Source organism: Callithrix jacchus, chromosome 14 (assembly GCF_049354715.1).
Source record: "Callithrix jacchus isolate 240 chromosome 14, calJac240_pri, whole genome shotgun sequence".
In the NCBI taxonomy this organism is placed as follows: domain Eukaryota; kingdom Metazoa; phylum Chordata; class Mammalia; order Primates; family Cebidae; genus Callithrix; species Callithrix jacchus.
This window is the reverse complement of record NC_133515.1, coordinates 19,539,740-19,563,344: the sequence shown is the minus strand read 5'-3', so window position 1 is coordinate 19,563,344 and position 23,605 is coordinate 19,539,740. Positions and strand designations below refer to the sequence as shown.

The window sequence follows — 23,605 nt, the reverse complement described above, 5'->3', positions numbered from 1 at the left end:
CTGTCCCCATTGCTTGTTTTTGTCAGGTTTGTCAAAGATTGAATGGTTGTAGATGTGTGGTATTGCCTCCAAGGCCTCTGTTCTATTCTATTGATCTATGTCTCTGTTTTGGTCCCAGTACCATGTTGTTTTGATTACTGCAGACTTGTACTATAGTGTAAAGTCAGGTAGCATGATGCTCCAGTTTTGTTCTTTTTGCTTAGAAGTGACTTGGCTATGTCGGCTCTCTTTTGGTTCCATATGAAATTTAAAGTGTTTTTTCCAGTTCTGTGAAGAAGGTCATAGGTAGCTTGCTGGGGATAGAGTTAATCTATAGATTACTTTGGGCAATATGGCCATTTTCATGATATTAATTCTTCCTAACCATGAGCATGGGATGTTTTTCCATCTGTTTGTGTCCTCTCTTATTTCATTTAGCAGTGGTTTGTAGTTCTCCTTGAAGAGGTCCTTCACATCCTTTGTTAGTTGTATTCCTAGGTATTTTATTCTCTTTGTAGCAATTGTGAATGGGAGTTCCCTCTTGATTTGGCTCTCTGTTGGTCTGATATTGGTATATAGGAATGCTTGTTATTTCTGCACATTGATTTTGTATTCTGAGACTTTACTGAAGTTGCTTATCAGTTTGGGAAGATTTTGGGCTGAGACGATGGGGTCATCTAGATATATAATCATGTTGTGTGCAAGTAGAGACAGTTTGACTTCCTCCTTTCCTGTTTGAATATGCTTTATTTCTTTTTCTTGCCTGATTGCTCTGGCTAGAACTTCCAATTCTATATTGAATAGGAGTGGTGAGAGAGGGCATCCTTGTCTAGTGCCTGATTTCAAAGGGAATTCTTCCAGCTTTTGCCCATTCAGTATGATATTGGCTGTAGGTTTATCATAAATGGCTTTTTATCATTTTATGATACAAAAATGATAAATTTCTGTATGCTCTGCTGGTTGGTCAAGTTCTCCTGGATAATATCCTGGAGGGTGTTTTCCAGCTTGGACTCATTCTCCCTACCATATTCAGGTACACCAATCAAGTGTAGATTAGGTCTTCTCACAGAATCCCATATTTCTTGGAGGCTTTGTTCATTTCTTTTTACTCTTTTTTCTGTTGTCTTGCCTTCTCTTTTTATTTCATTGAGTTCATCTTCAATATCTGATATCCTTTCCTCTGCTTGATTGATTTGGCTATTAAAACTTGTGTTTGCTTCATGTAGTTCTCGTGGTGTGTTTTTCAACTCCATCAAGTTGTTTATGTTCTTCTCTAAGCTGGTTATTCTAGTTAGCATTTAGTCTAACCTTTTTTCAAGGTTTTTGGTATCTTTGCATTGAATTAGAACATTTTCCTTTATTTCAGAAAAGCTTATTATCCATCTTCGGAAGCCTGTTTCTGTCCATTCATCTCACTCATTCTCAGTTATGTTGTGGTCCTATGTTGTTGAGGAGTTATGATCCCTTGAAGGAGAAGAGGTGTTCTGGTCTTTGATGGTTTCATCTTTCTTGCGCTGTCTTTTTCCCATCTTTGTGTATTTACCTGGCTGTGGTGTCAGGGAGCTGCTTGATGAGGTTGCCTATCTGCCTGTCCAGGAGCTTTTAGGTTTCTGGGGACTCCTTCAGGTTACTAGGGAAGCTTCCTGTGTCATTTTGTTTATACTGGGAGATTAGGCCTGCCTCTTCTGCTGACCCGTATGCACTACTGGTTGGTCAAGAATGCTGTCCTGTTGCTACATAGGCTTCCTGTATTTTTTGTTAAAACATGTAGCCCAGTGCCACCCCTCTAATGGTGGGTTGTGTCCTTCCTCCACTGGGCTAGATCATCAGGGTTCAGCTCAGACTGTGGCACTGGTTGTGCAACAGGCTAGAGTCAGAGCTTCAGCCCTCTGGAGTTTGTGGGGGAGGGTAGGGACCTGCCCAGCTGTACCCAGCCGTCCTCCCCTTTTCAGCCTCCTCTCTCTCAGGCCATGGGGTAGGGGCCCACTGTGCTGCTCTGTCTGCCCTCCTGCTTACAGCTCCCTGTGTCTCCAGGTGGGCGGAGGGGGGTGATAGCTCAGTCCACAGGCTCTCCTGGCTGGCTTTTGGGCTTATGTGTCAGTTTAGATCTGGGCACCAATCCGGGACACCATCCTGGATTATTACTGAACTCTGCGCTTGAAATTCCCGGTGCTTGACTGGCAAAGATCCCCTGTTCTGTGTATTGCCGAGGCTTTAGGGGAAGTGCTGTATCTGGACCGGAGTGCCAGAGGGGGAGCCTCTGACTTGCTGGTCAGATGCACTTTTTGGGTGAAGCAGCACCCCTCCCTGCCTCACTCTGCCTTGCCTGGGCTTTGCTCACTGTAGGACCAGACTCATTGAAATGCCCCTGGTACCTCGGTTGGAGCTAGGAGATCTCAGGATATCTGCGTCTCTCTCAGATGTCTTCAGCCATCTTGGAGAGTCCTATATATATATTTTTTGAGATGGAATTTTGCTCTTGTTACCCAGGCTAGAGTGCAGTGGTGCAATCTCAGTTCACTGCTGCCTCTGCCTCCAGGGCTCAAGTGATTTTCCTGCCTCAGCCTCTTGAGTAGCTGGGATTACAGGTGCGTGCCACCATGCCTGGCTAATTTTTGTATTTTTACTAGAGACAGGGTTTCACCATGTTGGCCAGGCTTGTCTCGAACTCCTGACATCAGATAATCCACTCGCCTCAGCCTTCCAGAGTGCTACGATTACAGGCATGAGGCACCATGCCTGGCCAACATAATGTTATATACACTATGGACAGGTGCATAAGGAGAGCAATAATTCCCATGATATTTCAACTTCTGGGCTAAAAATTCTTCAGATTATATCTCATATTTATTTTTATATCAGTATACACCTATGTAAATACGTTCTTCACTGAGGAACCTTAGAAGGAAACTTTGAAGTGGGAAATGATTTCTGTTCTTGAGTAGGAAGTTTCATTTTTCTCAAGATGTGAGCTTTTTGTGTATCAACTTTATATAAATCAAATAAAAATATCAAAGTTTTAACATTTTAAAATTAAACTTATCTGTCTTTTACTATTGTGATGACATTAAAATTTTTGTTGTGGTGAGGTGAGAATGACTTGCCTTTCTGTATACAAAATGTGCTATTAGTTTCCACAAATTGTTTATTAATAGCTGAAAAGACAGACAAATGAATGAAACAGAATAGAAGATCTACAATTGCCCAAATAGAGTGCATAATCCCAGCTCATGCCTATAATTCCAGCATTTTGGGAGGCTGAGGCAGGTGAATCACATGAGGTTAAGAGTTTGAGACCCTGACCAGCATAGAGAAACCCCATTTCTACTAATAATACAAAAATTAGCTGGGCATGGTGGTGCATGCCTGTAAACCCAGCTACTCAGGAGGCTGAGACAAAATTGCTTGAACTCTGGAGGTGGAGGTTGTGGTTAGCAGAGATTGTACCATTGCACTCCAGCCTGGACAAGAGCGAAACTCTGTCTCAAAAAGAAAAGAAGAATTGCCCAAATACATGTTAGCATTTAGAGCTTGATAATGGTGACATTTCAGCTTAGTAGGAAAAGGTGAATTATTCGTAAATTAAATGTCTGCTGTTTGGATAAAACTTAACTAGAGTTTTATGTCACAAAAATAAATTCCTGACGAAATATAGATCAACATTTTAAATACACAAAATAGGGAAAGTACCAAAAGAAGACATGCCTGCATATTTCTACAAATACATTTTTATGTTGACAAAACCTTCCTAAGAACTTCACAAGCAAGCATTCTAAAGGTTGATTTAGCAAAATAAAACTTAAAACACTCTATATAAGAAAAAAAGACAAGCTTCTTGCAAAATATTTACAACATATGCATATAATACATGAAATATGTGTCTTCATATTGCAGATACATATTCAGATGAAATATGTATCTTCATATTACGGATAATTCAAATCAACAAGAAAACAATCCTAAATTTGGGCAAAGTACTTTTTTGCAGATCTATAAGTGACCTATACACATAAGAAAAAAATACTTAATGTTTCTTTTTTTTTTCTTTTGATAAAGATATAAAGACAGGGTTTCACCCTGTTGGCCAGGCTGGTCTTGAACTCCTGACCTCAGGTGATCTGCCTGCCTCGGCCTCCCAAAGTGCTGAGATTATATGCATGAGCCGCCACGCCCGGCCTAATGTTTCTTATAAGAGAAGGAATTCATGTTAAAAGAGAAATCAAATACTGTTTCCTGTCCACAAAGTTTGTGAGTATGAAGACAGTGGTACTTATATAACTGCTTAAAGTTTAAGTTGCTAATGACTTTTCAAAAAGAGAATTTGGTGGTAAGCACCACATTTAAAAAACATATGTGCCCTTTACTTATCAATTCCGTTATGCTGAAATATCTGTAAATAAAGGTACATCCAATTTGTTTTTCTCAGTACTGCTTAAAACCTCAGTGTACTAAGAAGAACACATATGGTGGATTTTCGAACTAATTTTCAGTGCATCCATAGGATGGAATAGGAACCGTTGACGGTGTGACTAGATACGGACTTATTTTGACATGCGAAGATGTACTTTACTATACCAAGTGAGACAAAAATTGTTTTGATTGTACATACACACATACTATACCCCTGTTTTAGCTGAAAATATGTACCAAATGTGATTACATTTATTTCTGAGCATTTGTACTATAAGTAACTTTTTTTTCCTATCTGTGATTTCTGCAATGAGCATGTATAAAAGTTATAGTAAAAGCTTGTTATTAATGAAGTAATCTTTGGGAAAGCAGAATATATGAGATTTGCTCAGATTCTCTTTCTCAGTTTCTATTATTTTTGTGGTTTGGTCTCTTCATTAAACTTTTAGCCTCTTCTGGAGAAGGGGGAATCCTTTTGTCTGTGCTTAAAGGTTTTATTATAAATACATTTTTATTATATACATATGTTTTAATTATATATAGATTTACTACATTTATGCAAAAAAGATGAAAATTTTAGTTCAGTTATGTTCTTATGAAAATAAAAAATAGCAAAGATAAGTGATTATTACTATTGTAAAAGTATTGCTTTATTTTCTGGGAGTTTTCTTTTAAAATGTCGAACTCCCCAACTGTACTTTTCCATTTTTTGTTTTTATAAAAAAAGTTTTTTTGAGGCAGGCTGTCACCCAGGCTGGAGTGCAGTGGCACAATTATGGCTCACTGCAGCCTCGATCTCATGTGCTCGAGTGATCCTCTCCTCAGCCTCCTGAGGAGCTGGGACTGCCGGTGTGCACCCCTATGCCTGGTTAATTTTTGTACTTTTTGTAGAGACAGGGCTTCACCATGTTGTCCAGGCTAGTCTCAAAATCCTGCACCCAAGCAACTCCCACTGTGGCCTCCCAAAGAGCTGGAATTACGACATTAAGCACCATGCACAGCCTCTATTCTTTCAGTTGATTTATTCGTCAAACATAAGCTGAATGCCTGTTATGTAGCACACATATATTACTATCTTTCAGGACGCTTTTGTCCTTAAAACTTCATATTGACCTGCCCAGTTTGAGCAAGATGAGAGATTTAATATTGGAGTATTAGAACTTAGTCTCAAATGAAGTTTTTCCTCCCTCCTTTCAAACAAAAGCACTTCTGAAGGTAGAAAATAGCAAAATAAAACTTTTTTTTTTTTTTTAGTTGGAGTCTCTGTCCCCCAAACTGGAGTGCAACGGTGTGATTTTGGCTCACTGCAACCTCTGCCTCCTGGTTTTAAGTGACGCTCTGGCTTCAGCTTCCAGAGTAGCTGAGATTACAGGCGTGTGCCTAAGTTTTGTATTTTTAGTAGAGATGGAATTTTGCCATGTTGGCCAGGCTGGTCTCAAACTTCTGACCTCAGGTGATCCACCCACCTCGGCCTCCCAAAGTGCTGGGATTATAGGCATAAGCCACCATGACTGGCTGCAAAATATAATTTTTAACTGCCCTTTTGAAAATTTATAACAGTTTTAAATGTGAATATTAATCATTGGAAGTGCCTAATTTACATTCATTCTAGAAACCTAAATAGAAAATAAGCAATACTCTTTCATTTGAATTCTGAGTTTCTTTTGGCTTAAAGTGTTTTTTGAAAATCAAAGTAAGTATGAGTTTGTTTTAAACATTTGTTGTCATCTTCATTTTCAGTCCTCTTGTTCTATAGTACTTTGGAGAACTAAAATTTATTTAAATGCAATTTATATGACTAGAACTCCCCTAGATGTGGTTGTATACATCAGTTCTACTTATCACAAGGCATCATGGATTGTGTGATACCCCATCATTTTGTTCCTCAATAAGAGAATTATTTAAATGTGGCCAATTTTAGTTGTAATAAGTCAAGAATTATAAGTGGGATTCTAATGTTAGAGATGTTAAAATATGAGCTAATGAGCGACTTAGAATTATCAAAATACAATGTTACCTCTAATGTTTAAACATACCTCGAAGTAGATATAATTGTATCATTTACTTAACTAAAATCTTGTCTTTGTTAAGTAGTAGCATTAGTAATAATTATAATATCTAACAAATATTGAGGTGTTATTTGTGCTAGGAACTGTTCTCAATACTTTGCATAGAGTTTCATGGAATCAAAATAGTGATCAAAATAGCGTCCTGTGAGACAGTCAATATTTTTAACCCCCATTTTATTAATTAGGAAACTGAGGCAAGAAAGACTAAGTAATAGGTAGGTAACGGCAGAGTTTAAAGTAGGATTCCCGTCCAAGTTGAACTGAATCCAAAGGCCAAAGTATTTCTACTGAAATAGGCTACTCTTTATGTAGTGAGTAATAGGAGGGGGTAAAAAGTATGATTGCCTCACAAAAAATTAAATATTTGTTTGGAAGGTAGAGAAATTACATGCTACTCAATGTTTATAATTACATAGATGGTTTTATGTGTTCAGATGATTTTATGTTTTCAGATAGTTTCCTAAAAATGTTGTCTCCCTTTCATAGGACTGCTTTGCATTTGGCCTGTGCCAGTGGCCACCCAACAGTGGTAGCTCTTCTGGTGAACAGTGGATGTCAACTTAATGTCTTTGATGACAAAAACAGGACAGCTCTGGTAAAGGTACATAGTAGCCAACGATTTCAGCATGAGATGGATTTGGTACAAATACATAAAATAAACTACAATTCATCGTATTTAAGCATAACTCATTGGTGAAAGTTGTGGAATGCTTATTTTGAACTCCTAGAATTTACAATCTTTTGTTTGGTCAAATACTGACAGGTGGTGCAATGCCAGAAAGAGGAATGTGTGACTACTTTGCTAAAACACGGCGCTGACCCAGATCTTCCAGATGTCTATGGCAATACTGCCCTACATTATGCTGTGTACAATGAGGATATCCCAATGACAAAAAAACTGCTTTTGCATCATGCCAATATTGGATTAGCAAACAAGGTATAGATCAACCAACTTTATTTTCAAAATATTTGAAATGCATTTGTTGCATTGACTGATGTATGGGTCAGTTTTTCATGTTTGGAAGCCCCAGCGTAACCTAAATAAAAATACTTGGAAATAATTATAAAACTTTAAATATTGACACTTTTAAAGAAGCATTAGAGAGTACATCTTTTTTATGTATGTAAACAATTTCGAAAACACTGATTTTGTAAAAGGTAATGCTTTTTAATTTTTTTCTCCCAGGTTTTTTTTTCTAATTAGTATACAATGATCCTGGAAAGTAGAATTTGCTCTGGAATTAGGCTTTATCTTAAAGTGCCAAGAAAACTAAAACATTTTAAATGAACAGAAATCTTGATGCCGATGACAAGTTCCTACATAGACTGATACATATGAAAGTGATTTGACTCTCAGTGGTGGGGCTTAAGAGGGAAAAATGGAAAGGGAAAGGAAAGCAATCAGAAATATGCAGGCCAATTTGGAAATTAGGTAATTGAGGGAAAAGACCAAGAAGATTTTTTGTTGTTTTTTGCTTTTGTTTGCTTTTTTGTTTCCAGTTTATGTGTCTAGACAAGATTCCAGTTTTGGGGATTATAGTTTTCAGTTTGGGAGACAGTTAATGAGTTGTACACTTGTCTAGAGATCAATTTTAGGAGGACTGTGAGGAAACCAGATTGGCTGTGAATAGTTGGTGATGAAGTGGGAAACCCTTAAGCAAGTAATTAACTGACTTATCCTATTCTGGCAGAAACAGCCACTTAGATAAACTTCTAAACTCTGTTCTCAAATCTGGACTGTCTTGAGTGAATATATAAGATATATATAAGATAAGGAGTCTACATATAGCAAAGTCAAGCTGGATTTTGAGTTTACTAGTCCCTATTCTTCTTCTACCCAAACAAATTACATGTTTGGGTTTTCAGTAAATAACTCTCTCTTACTCTTTCCTCTTTTTGGCCAAATCCTCAAAGAAAAAGGTAGTTTGTCATGTGGTGAGACATGATGGAAGTAATTGTAGATTGGACTAGTTCTCAGCTAGAATTGTGCATAACCGTAACCTAGGGAAATTAAAAAAAAATCTACAAAGCTAACCTCTCCTCTGACGATTTTGATACAGTAAATCTAATAAAGTCTAGAAATGTATGTTTAAAAATATTTCCTTGGAGCCAGGCACGGTGAGACATGGCTGCAGTCCCAGCCACTCAGGAGGCTGAGGTAGGGGTATTGCTTGAGCCCAGGAGTTTAAATCTAACCTGGTCAACAGAGTAAGACCCAGTCTCTGACTAAATAACAGCAAGTTCCTCAGAATTCTGATACATGCCTTGTTAAGAATCACTAAATAGATAAGTGTAATATATAAATTACCATCTTCCAAAACTCTTCTAGAGTTAAAAAATCTCTAGAAAAGTAGGGGCTTGATAGGTACTACTTTAGATTTCTCCTTTTCAGTAATAGCCCATTTTTCTTTACCTTTGTGGTTGGGAAGCTAAAGAAATATTATGGCAATAGATAGCACGTTTTCCTTCCCACCATTAACTATTCACTGCCATTCAGAGAGTCTTTATAAATTTGTTCTGGGTAGTCTTTCTTTTTTTTAATTTGTTTTGAGACAGGATCTTGCTCTGTCACCTAGGCTGGACTGCAGTGGCACAATCACAGCTCGATGCAGCCTCAACCTCCTGGAGCTCAAGTGATCCTCCTGCCTTAGCCTTCTAAGTAACTGAGACTATAGACATGTACCATCATGCCAAGTCAATTTTTAATTTTTTTGTAAATGCAGGGTTTCACTATGTTGCCCAGGCTGGCCTCAAACTCTGGGATCAGAGTCCCATGCCAGCTTCCAAAAGTGCTGGGATTACAAATATGAGCTACTGCACTCAGCCTGGGCAACATAGTGAAACCCTGTTTCACTAAGTGGAGGCTGACCCCTTCAGGACTTCACATCTCTTTGTTAACATTCCTGTGATTAGGTCAATAAATCTTTATAACCAGTGGAGTTTCCTCAATTAGAATTGTAGCAAATTCTAAACCTTTTTTTCATTGAAGCTGTATTATGGGCTATATCATTGTGTCTGTTCATAGAGTTTAGGCATAATCAGGATGACAGTTTTAAACCCTGAAAACCATGAAGTTACTATAAGCACAGATAGAAATTCTTTTTAGTAATTTAGTTTCATCATTCCTATGAACTAAATATTTGGTTGACAATCTCAGAAAACTACTTACTAATAGATTTTAAATGAATAAATGTTAAAAAAATTTTTGAATTGGGTACTGTGAGTCTTAGAAGCAAATTTTATGACATTTTGGGGACGGTTTTTTTTTGGTGAAACATCCAAAACCAAAGAAAGAAAATAGTTTACATGCAAATACTTGCTTTATACACAACCATGTGGTAACATATCCATGGCAAGTTAAAAAATGCAAGGGCTACGGGCCCATAGGTATGTTTCACTTGCCTTCATAAATTGTGTCAACATGTAAAATTTAGGAGACTAATACATAAATCTGGACTTTAGGCTTCTCTTAAGCATCCAATCTGGTGTCCCTTGAGCTCATATCACTGTTTGGTCTGTTGTGCAGAGGTTGCCCCTTTCTCTGAGGCCTATGTTCTCTAGTTTGCTGTGGTGCCCATCTAGGCACCTCACTTAGGCCACCCCCTTTGCCCTTGTAAGCATTCGACAAGTCTTATCTTATGGTATATTTTGATAAAGATGTCAAGGCTTTCAAGACAGTTTCTATTTGTTTATAATACATAATCTATATTTTATATAAATCCCTTAGCATTGGGGTTGAATTCTAAAATTTAGAAGTTTTTAAAAAACTGATAAATTCTATATTCTTTTTATTTATGGTACATATTCTTTATTTAATGTAAGCTAACTCTTATTCTTTATATTTGCCATAAATAAGCACCTTCTCATTAGCATGCCTGTAAGTCTTTCTAGCTGGATATGTTATGCATATTGCAGACAACATTATATCTTTCTCCTCCACATCATTCCTTAGAAATGCAACTGATTTAGTGACTTCCATCATGACAGGGATAGATAGATCAGTAGGAGAACTTTTAATAATAAGCCATTGTATTTATACACAACCATGTGGTAACATTTCCATGGCAAGTTAAAAAAATGCAAGGGCTACGGTCTAAATGTGGCCCATAAGTATGTTTCACTTGCCATTGTATTTCATTGTATTTTTATTTCTGATTCATATTTTTTCCTAAAATAAAATGTAAAAAAAGGTGCTGGGATTACAGGCATAAGCCACCACCCCAGCCAAAACTGAATTTTTAAAAGTAGATATAAGGTTGGGTGTGGTGACTCATGCTGTAATCCCAGGACTTTGGGAGGCTGAGGTGGGTGGATCACCTGAAGTCAGGAGTTCTAGACCAGCCTGACCAGCATGGTGAAACTCCGTCTCTACTAAAAATACAAAATTAGCCAGGCATGGTGGTGCATGCCAGTAGTGCCAGCTACTTGGAGGGTGAGACAAGAGAATTACTTGAACCCCGAGAGGTGGAGATTACAGTGGGCCAAGATCCTATCATTGCATTCTAGCCTTGGTGACAGAACGAGACTCCATCTCAAAAAAAAATTTTTTTTTAATTAAAAATAAAAAAATAAAGGCTGGATGCAGTGGCTCACGCCTGTAATCCCAGCACTTTGGGATACCAAGGTAGGCAGATCATCTGAAGTCAGGAGTTTGAGACCAAACTGGCCAACATGTTGAAACCCCGTTTTTACTAAAAACATAAAAATTAGCTGGATGTGGTGGCAGGCACCTGTAATCCCAGCTACTTGGGAGGCTGAGGCAGGAGAATTGCTTGAACCTTGGAGGAGGAGGTTGCAGTGAACTGAGATCGTGCCATTGCATTCCAGCCTGGACGAGAGAGCCAGACTCCATCTTGGAAAAAAAAATTAAAATAAGTAGATATGCATTAGGGTCCTAGGATTAGAATGACAATTGAGAATAACATTTTATATAGAAGTTTCTAACAGCTAAAATAAAAATATATTCTCTATAAAAGGAGAAAACTCATGGATCATTTACTAATAAGCAGTGGAAGTTCATTTAAAGCTGATTTAATTCACCGACCATTTTCTCAGTGACTCATTTGCAGCAGGAGTGCCTGACATTGGCATCTGGGATTCTGACACCATTGACAGAAGAGAAGCAAGTGAATTTGTATATAACCTGGAGGAAACCTCCACCTTATTGGAAAGCTCTCACAGCTGTAGCCCTGAAGTTCTGATTTCTCAAATGCCAATGTTTGCCACAAAGCAGTGTTGTCAAAAAGGGATTAGGCAAAGTGTAAGAGATTTCTTGACTACTGGACATATAGTGCACAGTTCTGTACCATTTCTCGAACATCTACGATCATGGAATCCTTCTGTTGGAGTACAGTCTTTAACATCTGGTAACGTAAACATTCTTTGGAATGCAGTGTAAGAAACACTGCTCTAGAGGCAATAATTTAGATCATTAATGAAAATGCTTGAAGCATTTACTAATATTTCTTAAGACTTGGGAACATAGGTATAGAAGATAAAGCCCCTGCTCTCAAGAAGCTCTTGGTTTACATGAAAAATAGTAAAATCATTGCAATATACTATGCTAAGTGCTGTGACAGAAGCAAAGATTATTGGAACTGGTATTGAAGTGAGTTTTGGAGATGACCAGACTTCATGTGATGAGGTGAAAGAGGTTTATCCATGGGAGGGAACAGCAAACGGAAAAGCACAGAAGAATAAAAAGGAAGGAACTACTTATTATTTAATTTCTACATTATATGTTTAAGTCTGTAGGATCTTACATAAATGTAAGTTTCCAATTTAGATGAGAAGTATGTAATTTCGTGAGTTATCGGTTCTTCTTGCTGTTTTACAGGATGAACCACACCATTTTTACTAGCTGTACATGAAGAAAAACCGGAAATGGTAGAATTTTTAATAAAGCAAAAAGAAAATTTAACTTCAGTTAAGTTTGAAAGGTACAGTAATTAGTTTTTTTAAAAAAGCTGGCTGGTATTCTACAGTGATAACAGTCTCTCTACTTAGAAATATTAGATTAATAAGATTAACTTATAATTATTGTGATATAGTATAAAATATCAACACAAATCATTGGTTCGGTAGAAAAACTAGGCTGGGCAACATAAAGAACAGTATATAGTAGGAATCATCTTCTCTTATTATATTGACTGGTGTTTGCTATTTGTAATGTGATGTCTTTGGTCATATGATCTGACCAAAGGGTTTTTATATTGGTTTTATTAGTTTTATGAAATGTGGATTTTAACTTTTAGTATACTTTAAGACTTAATAAATATTGAATTTCTTAACCCTTTCATAGTAGTTTTTTTACCTCTGTTTTTTATATGCTCTTCCTTTAAACATGCTTTATTAGACATAAATAGGAGTTGAAAATCATTGTTTCTTCTAGATCACTTTTTAAGTTGCTTCCTTTGAAAAATAGTAATGTTAAGTTATTCCTACATGGTTGTTAATTGCTATTACCAGACACTTTGGGTTTATTAGTTTTCTTCTATTTCATGTCTAGTGTATTTTGATGTTATTATTATTACTATTGTATTGTAGGCAGAGTCTCACTCTGTCGCTCAGGCTGGAGTGCAGTGGCACGATCTTGGCCTACTACAACCTCTGCCTCCCGAGTTCAAATGATTCTCCTGCCTCAGTCTCCTGAATAGCTGGGACTACAGGCACGTGCCACCATGCCCAGCTAATTTTTTGTATTTTTAGTAGAGATGGGGTTTCACCATGTTAAACAGGATGGTCTCGATCTCCTGACCTCGTGATCTGCCCTCCTTGGGCTCCCAAAGTGCTGGGATTACAGGCTTGAGCCACCGTTCCCGGCCCTGATGATTTTATTCATAATTGCTATGGGAAGAGGGAGAAAATATAGCTTTAAATGAATAGCCTTTTCCTCTAAGGAAGACAAGCCATGTGGGTAATAAAGAGAAAAGAGCTAGGCTTTAGATTGACACAAAACTGGGTTTAAGTCCTAGCTTTCTCTCTTCTTAGGTGTGTGAGCTGGGAACATTACTTATCACCAAATGTGTTTTTCTATATGAAAAGGAGGATAATGATATATCCTTCAAGGGTGATTGTGTGGAAGAAAGATTATATATATATGTATGTATATGTAACATTTAATTCAGTGCCTAGCACATGTGTTTAGGCATCATCAACTGAAACTACTATGATTACTATTATTACCATTATTATCGTTTCCTGCCTGCAGACAGCTCTTACTTATCTGACACCCACCTGATTTTGAATTACAATATATCTGTCTATAAATCTTTGCTTGCATTAGATAAGTGACCTCAGCATAGTTTCTTGCTCATCAAAAAACTTTTAAGTTAGCAACTTCTTTGATGTAATACCCTACTGGGACAAGAGGCTTCCTTTTTGTTCCCCACCCTTTTTTTTAGCATTGGTGGTAATTTATGAAGATGAACACTTAGGCACCCAAGATGCTTATGTTTGTTAGTACATGTAAGTGTTTAATTCTACATGAACAGGCAAGATATTAAATTGGCAAAAATATCAAATTAGCTTTTTAAGTAACTTTCTCAAAGTTCCTAAGAAAGAAGTTATCTCTCTGGTATTTTTGAACAGCCCTCATTCTTGCTGTCCATTGTGCATCAGCAAGTATAGTCAGCCTTCTTCTTCAGCAAAATGATGTGTTTTCTCAAGATCTGTCTGGATGGACTGCAGAAAATTATGTCATTTCTAGTGATTTTACTAGGCAAGTTTTTACATTAGAAGGCTAGCTTACACTAAATTGCAGCTTAAAATAATTATAGCTATTGTATCTTATATATCAGGCGAGATTTTATAGTTTAATTCAGGTCATCTTGGGGTGACAGTCCACTTTATCAGCCAGAAATCAGGCAAAATGCTACTAGACTGGTTAGAAGTAACAATGGGTGCAGAATTCTTTATCTCACTACTTTTGAGAGCTTTGTCTTAGAGATCCAATCATTGTCCCATTTACTCCAAGTATAGCCACATGCACAGGATAAAAATAGTGCCACATCTTTGATTTTTCTAATTAGTTATTTGGGTCTTGAAATGTTTAGTTTAGCAGAAAATCTTTTACTGTCTTCTGAGGGCTATCCTCCTCAGAATTTTCGGAGGGCTATACCCTCCTCCTTGAATTTTTCAAGAAGCTAAGGGGTTTCCTAAGTGCAAGAAGAAGAAAAAAGACAATCCTTTGCCAGTGAGAAGGAAGGAAAGAAAACAACATTGTAACCATTCTGTTGTTTCCATTGATTCTTCCCCTGCATTATTGCCATTGAAAGTGGTTCTGCGGTCTGTTAATGCTTGACTTTTCTATCACATTCACTTACTGCTTCAGAGTACTCAGTTTTCATGGTGATTCACACATAGACTTTATAGTTACAAATTTTTTTAGTTAACAAATATGAATGTTAAGTCGTTGTTCCCAAAGCATCCTGCTCTGACAGCTGGGCATTCTAGCTTTAGCCACACACATGATGAGAAAATTGACCAAACTTCCTCCACATTCAAAACCTTATGTGGAGCCCCATCTTAGCCTAGACATAGCCCAGGACTTCATGGTAAGTTATCCTTTGAGGCCTTGTTTGTCTTTTCTCTTTCAAATATTAGTTGAGATTGTTCTAAACTGTTAAAGAGAATCAAATTATGTTGCAGAAAGAGATCAGTGTTTTCTTACTCCATTGCCACCAGATCTTTACCCTGAGTCTCCTTTATATCCTGTTTAGCACATTTTCTTAGAGAGTGGAAGGTTCTATATTATCCTTCCCCACAGCATGGGTGCCAATTTGTGGGATTTTTTGTTTCTTTTCTTTTTCCAATTTGTAGTTTTTATCCTCAAGTAATCTGTTTTCCACAATAATGATAATCTCCCAAGTTACTTGCATTTCTATCTTAAGTTTTAAAAATATTTTCATATTCTATCTCACAGGAAGCCATTCAACAGAATTCTGTGAATCTCAAGTAGGTTTATTGGGTTTATCAGAGCTAAGCCTCATCCATGACTGATGATTATTCACGTATAAAGTAGGGTTTTACGCTTGCTTCAGCAGCTCACATACTAATACTGGAATAACAGAAAATTAACATGGCTCCTGCGTAAGGATGACACACAAATTCATGAGGTGGTTCATATTTTGTGCAGTCCTTGGAAGGTCCTTTGACAATTTTCTGATTAGCTCCAAGGAAACAGCATGAATCAAAGCCAAATGGTTGGCACCTAATATTGATATTGTGATCTTCACTACCAAAATATTCACATACAATGATCTATGGAATGAGAATGGAGCTGAGTAAAGCATGCAAATGTTGTGTGCAAATATATTGTTAGTATGTATCTCAGAAGTGAGAAAATGTCACCTTGCATCTCCTTCATGGAACTTAAAAAAATAGTTTTATCTTTTGTGTCAAATGGAGGTCAACATGGAGATAAAGCGTCATTCTACAAAGATCTACTGGCTCAGAGTTTGAGTCTGTAAAGAAGAATCATAGTCCAAGGCAAGTCTTGATATCCATTAGCTTTCTGCCCTTGATGTAATTGATGAGCTCAGTAACAGTGTGGATAATTATGTTTTCTAATTTAATGAGATAATGTGTTTATAAATAAATGTAGTTACAAATTATGAAATATATGAGATGCCCTAAATTAAAAGCCACAAAGAGTAGAACACTTAATAAACAAAATTAGGATTTAATAACATTTTCCCAAAACCACAGTGTTTCAATATTACAACATATAAAAAACACATTGGACTTTATTTGCAGTTCCAAGACAGTTTCACCAATAAAGTTCAAGAACAAATTATTTCATTGCTTCACTATTTTTCTGAGCATTCAAAACATGTTATCTTATTAAATTTTTATAACGACCTAGTGAAATAAGACAGGAAAATTCTCACGATTTAGAAGAAGACATTGAACCTAACAAAAGCAACTTACCCAAGAACTAATAGCTTTTGACTATAGAGCTAGGGCTTTTTCTGAGTTAGGACACTTTCCATTATGTCAGGCTAATGCAAGCTAAGTTACTGAACTATACTGCCTTCGATTCATGAGTACTTCATGTTACTTTTTTTCTTCTTTAGTTAGAAGCTTAAAGAGAAGTTTGTAGAGCTTACAAATGAGAAGTGTATGGGATAAAGTTCTAAAATTATCACCAATATTATTTGAAATACTCTAAGAATTTAATATATTTGGTAATTGTTTTTATATTACTTTTAAAATAGTAATTTTACTTATTGCATTTTTAGACGTAGCACTCACCAGCTAATGTCTGAATACAAAGAAAATAAGACAGCTGGAAATCCTCAAAATAGCAATCCAGGTAAGACTTCAGGTAAATTACTCTTGGTGGTCTTACCATAGATTAACAAATGAGAGTAAGGAAGCTTTAATTACCAAAGAGCAGCTTAAAACCTCACTATGTAAATTGCATATATACATATATATGTGTGTTTTTAAAATTTCTTCTTAGTAGGTTAGATTTCAGAATTATTAAAAAAGTTATGTGTAGATAATTCATAATCTCAACCAGTATTATCTGAAAGGAATCATTTCTTTAATTGTAGTCCCTAAAATCTTATATGATATTTTTTGAATAAATAAGAAAAAAGATTTTTAAGTTAGTATGTGGTATGTTTTATTTAGTCTAATTATAACAAATGGAATGTGTTATGAAATTGGAGCATTTATTTAATTTTTAAAATAGATGGTTTTTGTTTAGTAAATAAATATCAATTACAGTTGACCTTTGAACAACATAGGATTTAGGGGTACTGATCCCCTGTGCAGTTAAAATCTGTGTATAACTTTTGACTTCCCCAAAATTAGCTACTAATAGGTAACTATTGACCAGAAACAGTCAGTTAAGACATTTGGTATGTTACATGTGTTACCATATTATATTCTTATAAGAAAGTGAGGTAGAGAAAAATGGTTATTAACAAAATCATAAGGAAAAAATATATTTACTATTTAATTAAGTGGAAATGGGTCATCCTTACCTTCTCCAAGTTGAGTAGGCTGAGAAGAAGGAGGAAGAAGGAGATTGGTCCTGCTGTCTCAGGTGGTAGAGGTGGAAGGAAATCTGCATATAATTACACCACCGCAGGTCAAGTTCCTGTTATTCAAAGGTCAACTGTATTACAAAGTGATTTATGTCACTAAAAAAAAGTAACTTTTTAAAACTGGGAACTCAACAATACCTTTTTGGTAACATAAACGAATGTCACTAAGAACCACAAAACTTATCCAGTGAGCACTAATACTAATAGAAGATTATTTTTTAAAGATACCAAGTGTAGAAGTCAGAGAAGGAATTTCCTGTTGAAAAGCACAGGTCATGTTACACATTATCATACCAACAAGGTCTCACTTATTGACTTCGTTCTTCCTAATTTGAAATTGAATGAGATACATTTACTTCATTAAAACAAGATCCACTAGTTAACTGTCATGATAGCAGTAATTTTGTTAGAACAAAATAGTCTGTTACCAGTAGCCCAAAGGTTATTGTAATGAATACCCAATAGCCAAACTCTAGGCTCAACAAATTATAACAAAAGTGCTTCACAATAACAAAAATGCTACTATGCTACCTCGATGTGACACCTAATACATTGTACAGTCTGAACTGTATGAGGACACTTTTAATTTAGTCCATATTAATGAAAGAACTTTTATAAGTTAGATTTTGCAAGCCACGGGTGACAAACACACATAGTCTTGGTCTTCTTCTTTTTTTTTTTTTTTTTTTGAGATGAAGTCTTACTCTGTCACCAAGTCTGGAGTGCAGTGGCGCAATCTTGGCTCACCCCAACCTCCACCTCCCGTGTCCAGGTGATTCTCCTGCCTTAGCCTCCCGAGTAGCTGGGACCATAGGCACGTGCCACTACGCCTGGCTAATTTTTTTGTATTTTTAGTAAAGGTTTTGTATTTTTAGTAGGGTTTTCACAGTGTTAGCCAGGATGGTCTCGATCTCCTGACCTCGTGATCTGCCCACGTTGGCCTCCCAAAGTGCTGGGATTTCAGTTGTGAGCCACTGCACCTGGCCAGTCTTGGTCTTTAAGGTGCTCATAATAGACTACAGCAGTCCTTATTTCATATCTCTGTTTTTTTTTCAAGATTATTATTATTATTATTATTATGTTTTTGAGATGGAGTCTCACTCTATTACCCAGGCTGGAGTGCAGTGGTGTGATCTTGGCTCACTGCCACCTCCGCCTTTTGGATACAAGCAATTCTCCCTGCGTCAGCCTCCCAAGTAGTTGGGATTACAGATGCTTGCCACCATTACCTGCCAATTTTTGTATTTCTAGTAGAGACAGGGTCTCACCATGTTGGCCAGGCTTGTCCTGAGCTCCTGAGCTCAGGTAATCTACCTGCCTTGGCCTCTTATAGTGCTGAGATTACAGGCATGAGCCCCTGTAACTGGCTGACAATTTTCAAAGAAAATATTTTTATTCATTTATGTACTTGGTCCATTTAACAAACTATCAAGTGTCTTTTAGATAGTAAGCTTCTTTTTTTCCATGTTACAGAATACAAACATTAAAAAATACATTTGGACTATGTGTGGTGGCTCAGGCCTGTAATCCCAGCACTTTGGGAGCCCGAGGCAGGTGAATCACCTGAGATCAGGGGTTTGAGACCAGCCTTGCCAACCTGGCAAAACCCTGTCTCTACTAAAAACATAAAAATTAGTCAGGTATGGTGGTACATGCCTGTAATGTCAGCTACTTGGGAAGCTGAGGCAGGAGAATTGCAAGAATACTGGAGATGGAGATTGGAGTGAGCTGAGATTGCACCACCGCATTCCAGCCTGGGCAACAGAGGGAGACTTCATCTCAAAAAAAAAAAAAACAGTCAGGGCTGGGCATGGTCTCTCATACCTATAATCCCAGCACTTTGGGAGGCTGAAGCAAAAGGATTGCTTGAGCCTAGGAGTTTGAGACCAGCCTGGGTAACACAGTGAGACCTCAACTCTACTAAAAATAAAAATAAAAATAAATGAAAAACTTAGCTGGGCATGGTAGCATGAAACTGTAGTCCCAGTGACTTGGAGGCTGCACTCCAGCCTGGGCAATGGAGTAAGACCATCTCAACAAACAAACAAACAAACAAACAAAAAACAGTCAGGAGCTTGTTATGATCATTTTCATTTAGTATTTGCTACTTCATTCAGTGCTTTCTACTGTGTGCTAGATACTGTCTGGAAGCGTCTAATGATCATTTATTATGTTAAATATGTGCCAGACACTTTAAGTATGTGGTGAGGAATGAAAGCTATTAAAAAGTGGGATAGGATTTCAGGTAAGCATGCAGAAGGAGTAGACCTCTTCTTGGTAAAGAGGCAGAAGGATGATGTGGGCAGAAGGAACATCTAACAAGTTTGTGTTTTTGGCAGAACAAACATCAAACAAGATGGCATGCTTGGGAGAAGGAGCAGCGGGTGCAAAAGGTAAGAGGCTTGAGTGAACTTTGCAGGGTTTATGAGCAGCCCTATTTTGCTGTTGCAGAAACTGAGATGAGAGTAGTTGGGAATGAGGGAAAAACTTAGGTAAGGCAAGCTCATGACGGGCTTTTTAATACTATAAAACTCAGTGGATCTTATCCTGCAGGCAACGGGAAATTTACCAGGTGGAGTGCTTTGGACTGCAAATACCAAAGGACCTGACTAACAATGACTAAAAGAGTAGGAAGCAGAGTTGCTTTGGTGGCCGGTTCAGTGACAACACTGGGTCCCATTTGGTGTTCCTATTTCAGCTGTGCTGTTGGCAGTGTTTTGTTCATGTCTCCTTTCATGGCTGGCTAATTAGCAGTAGCTCCAAACATCATGTTCTCACAATACAAGTTCTGAAGGCTGGAAGGGCTGCTTTTCTTTCCATGTTTCTTTGAAATAGAAAGAAAAGTCAGAAGCTTGCAGTGGGCTTTCTTTCACATTTTATTGGCTTGGTTACACCACATACTCATTCCTTAACCAGGCACTGGGAAAACATATGTAATGACTGTGATTAGATTAGAATAATCATTTCTCTTGTTGAGGATGGGGAGGGATATTAGGATGATAAATACTCAAATAGACTTGTGGTTCTCCAACAAGAGAAAAATAAGAAATGGTCATTAGGTAGGGAGACAGCAAATGTTTTCTGTAGGAATTTATTATAGAATTGTGAGAACAAAAGTCACAAGATTAGATTTGGGTATTAGGACATTCTGATTATGGTATTCACAAGCTTTTTATTTAAAGGACCAGGTGGGAAATATTTTAGACCACGTGGTCTCTGCCATATCTACTCAACCCTGCCATTGCAGTGTAAAAGCAGTCACAAAACTTTATTTACAAAACCATTAGGCAGGCTGGGCTTGGTCTGTGGCCTGTAGTGGATGACTCCTCATATGGAGGCTAGATGGAAGGTACCACATAAAGAGACTGGAAGATAAGGGAAGCTTTTGCAGTAGCCAAAGCTATAACTTCCTTGTCACCAACTTAGACTGGCATCAATCGATTATGAGGTTTTCACCCATCCATGGTGAAATAAATTATGTCAGAAAGCTACTTAGTAATTTTAAAATGTTGGTCTTTCTCTTGATTTTTGTATTTTTAATTTGTTTTACTTGTTCTTTAATTTACGAAATAGTATTAATAGTTGGTAGCCTATGAAAGCCAGTAGTTAAGAACCAGTGGCAGTGGAAAAATATAAAGCAGAGGCAGAAAAAAGATAGAGATAATATGAGTTTGTGATTATTGGATGTACGAATTTAGGGCACAGAGAGAAATCTCAGATGATTCATGGGTTTCCAGGTTGTGAACTAGCGTTTAACCTGGACATGAGGAAGGAGTGGGAGATTTGCAGGTGAATGGAGAAGAACAACAGATCGGCAGGAATGACTAATTTTTTCTGTGCATGTTGAGTTGAATGGAATATTCATGTAGGGTATTTTCAGTAGGTAATTGAATTTTAGGCATTTCTAGCTGGAGGTAGAACTGAGGTTGGAGATGCAGACTTGGAATAATGTAGGCAAAATCATATATCTAAATGAGCTTGTCCCTGGTGGGAAAGACATGGAATAAACAGAAGGCAGTGAAAGACCTTGGGAATATCAACATTTCCCAGAGGAAAAGAAGTTAGTAAAGAAGCCTGAGCAGTGGCTAGAGAAAAGTAGGAGAGTTTATCAGAGGAAGGGATGCTGTAAAACTTTCAAAAATGTGAGAATTTCAGGGAGGGAGAATATAAATTCTTACAAGTAAGATTACTAAAAAGTAAGTTAAATTAATATTTTCAAAGCTCTTTGATGGTACCCTCTTCAAAAGAACACTTTTAGAGTTGTAAGGTCTACTATTTAGGTACATGGTACTTCTAGTGTTCAAGTATGAGAGGAAGAATACAAAATCCTACCTAATATTCTTATAACTGCGGCAGTTACCTACACAGAGTCAGGCCTAGACTGGTGAGGTCCTGTGCCAACATTTTCCAAGAATTGTCAGAACCTAAGGGTCCACATGAGAAAAAGTGTAGTCTTTTCTACTGTTTTTTGTGGAAATGCTTGTTTTGTACTCAAACCCTTGATAAGCAGTTCTGGATGTATTCCCAAACAAAAATCTTACAGCAAAAACTGGAAGCCACTATCAGATACTCATTGTCTGACATGAAATCAAAACATAGCCATGGCTGGGTGCAGTGGCTCACGCCTGTAATCCCAGCACATAGGGAGGCTGAAGCAGGTGGATCACAAGGTCGGGAGATTGAGACCATCCTGGCTAACATGGTGAAACCCCATTTTTACTAAAAATACAAAAAATTATCTTGGTGTGGTTGCACATGACTAGTCTCAGCTGCTCAGGAGGCTGAGGCAGGAGACTCACTTGAACTGGGTAGGTGGAAGTTGCAGTGAGCCAAGATCGCACCACTGTACTCCAGCCTGGGCAACAGAGTGAGAATCCATTCCCCCCCCCGCCAAGAAAAACATGTTTGACAAAATTTTAAGTTTTGATCAGAAACAGTTTACAGATCAGCAGTTTGGAGAAACTGCTATCTTTAAAATATTTTTTTGCAGAACACTAATATAATATCATAGAAAAATATGACATGATATGCTGTACATGGTAGTTCTTCTGTGAAGAAGGTCATTGGTAGCTTGATGGGGATAGTGTTGAATCTGTAAATTCCTTTGGGCAGTATGGTCATTTTCACAATATTCCTAACCATGAGCACAGAATGTTTCTCCATCTGTTTGTGTCTTCTCTTATTTTGTTGAGCTGTGGTTTGTAGTTCTCCTTGAAAAAGTCCTTTACATCCTTTGTTAATTGTATTCCTAGGTATTTTATTCTCTTTGTAGCAATTGTGAATGGCAGTTCATTCTTGATTTGGCTCTCTTTAAGTCTGTTATTGATGTATAAGAATGCTTGTGGTTTCTGCACATTGATTTTGTATCCTGAAACTTCGCTGAAGTTGCTTATCAGTTTCAGGAGATTTTGGGCTGAGATGATAGGGTCTTATAAATATACAATCATGACGTCTGCAAATAGAGACAATTTGCAAGAATGAATATCATCAAAATGGTTATACTGTCCAAGGAAATCTACAGATTCAACACTATTCCTATCAAGCTACCAACATCGTTTTTTCACAATGTTAGGAAAAATGACTCATTAGTCAGTAATTAGAAAAATGTGATGTACTTATATAAATTTTAGGAAATTTCCCTCACTACTCTTGTTAGTTTGATTGAATATGTGTGTACTTTAAAAAATGTAAACTGAATAAGTATGTATTTAATCTATATATGTATTGAAAATGTAAGTTGACATTACAGAGTACACTTAGTTCATGGCAATGTTTTCTCTGAAAGGAACTGTAGAAATTTACTCTCTCTTCTTTCCAGTTTGTAAGAACTCAGAGGCCACAGGGGAAAGGGAGTTCATTGGATACCAGATAAGGCATGAAGCAGATGTGGTTACAGTAATTTTACTATAATTCATTGTAAGGTGATGATCTCTAGGAACGTCATCACCGTGGAGAAACCTGAAAGCTCCCAGCAGCCAGCAACGAATGAAAGGTGGGGGTGGGGCTGCCAACAGGGTGGGGCCTGGTGAGCCACCTGCCTGGGCTCCTGCATCACAATGGGAGTGGGGGTGCCTCTGTGCCTGATTGGTT

General features: G+C 37.3%; 1 pseudogene; it reads left to right on the top strand.

The window, feature by feature from the left end:
* The first annotated feature begins 15,490 nt into the window (after window positions 1-15,490).
* On the top strand, window positions 15,491-15,589 carry LOC118147553 (U6 spliceosomal RNA; annotated as a pseudogene).
* The last annotated feature ends 8,016 nt before the right edge of the window (window positions 15,590-23,605 follow it).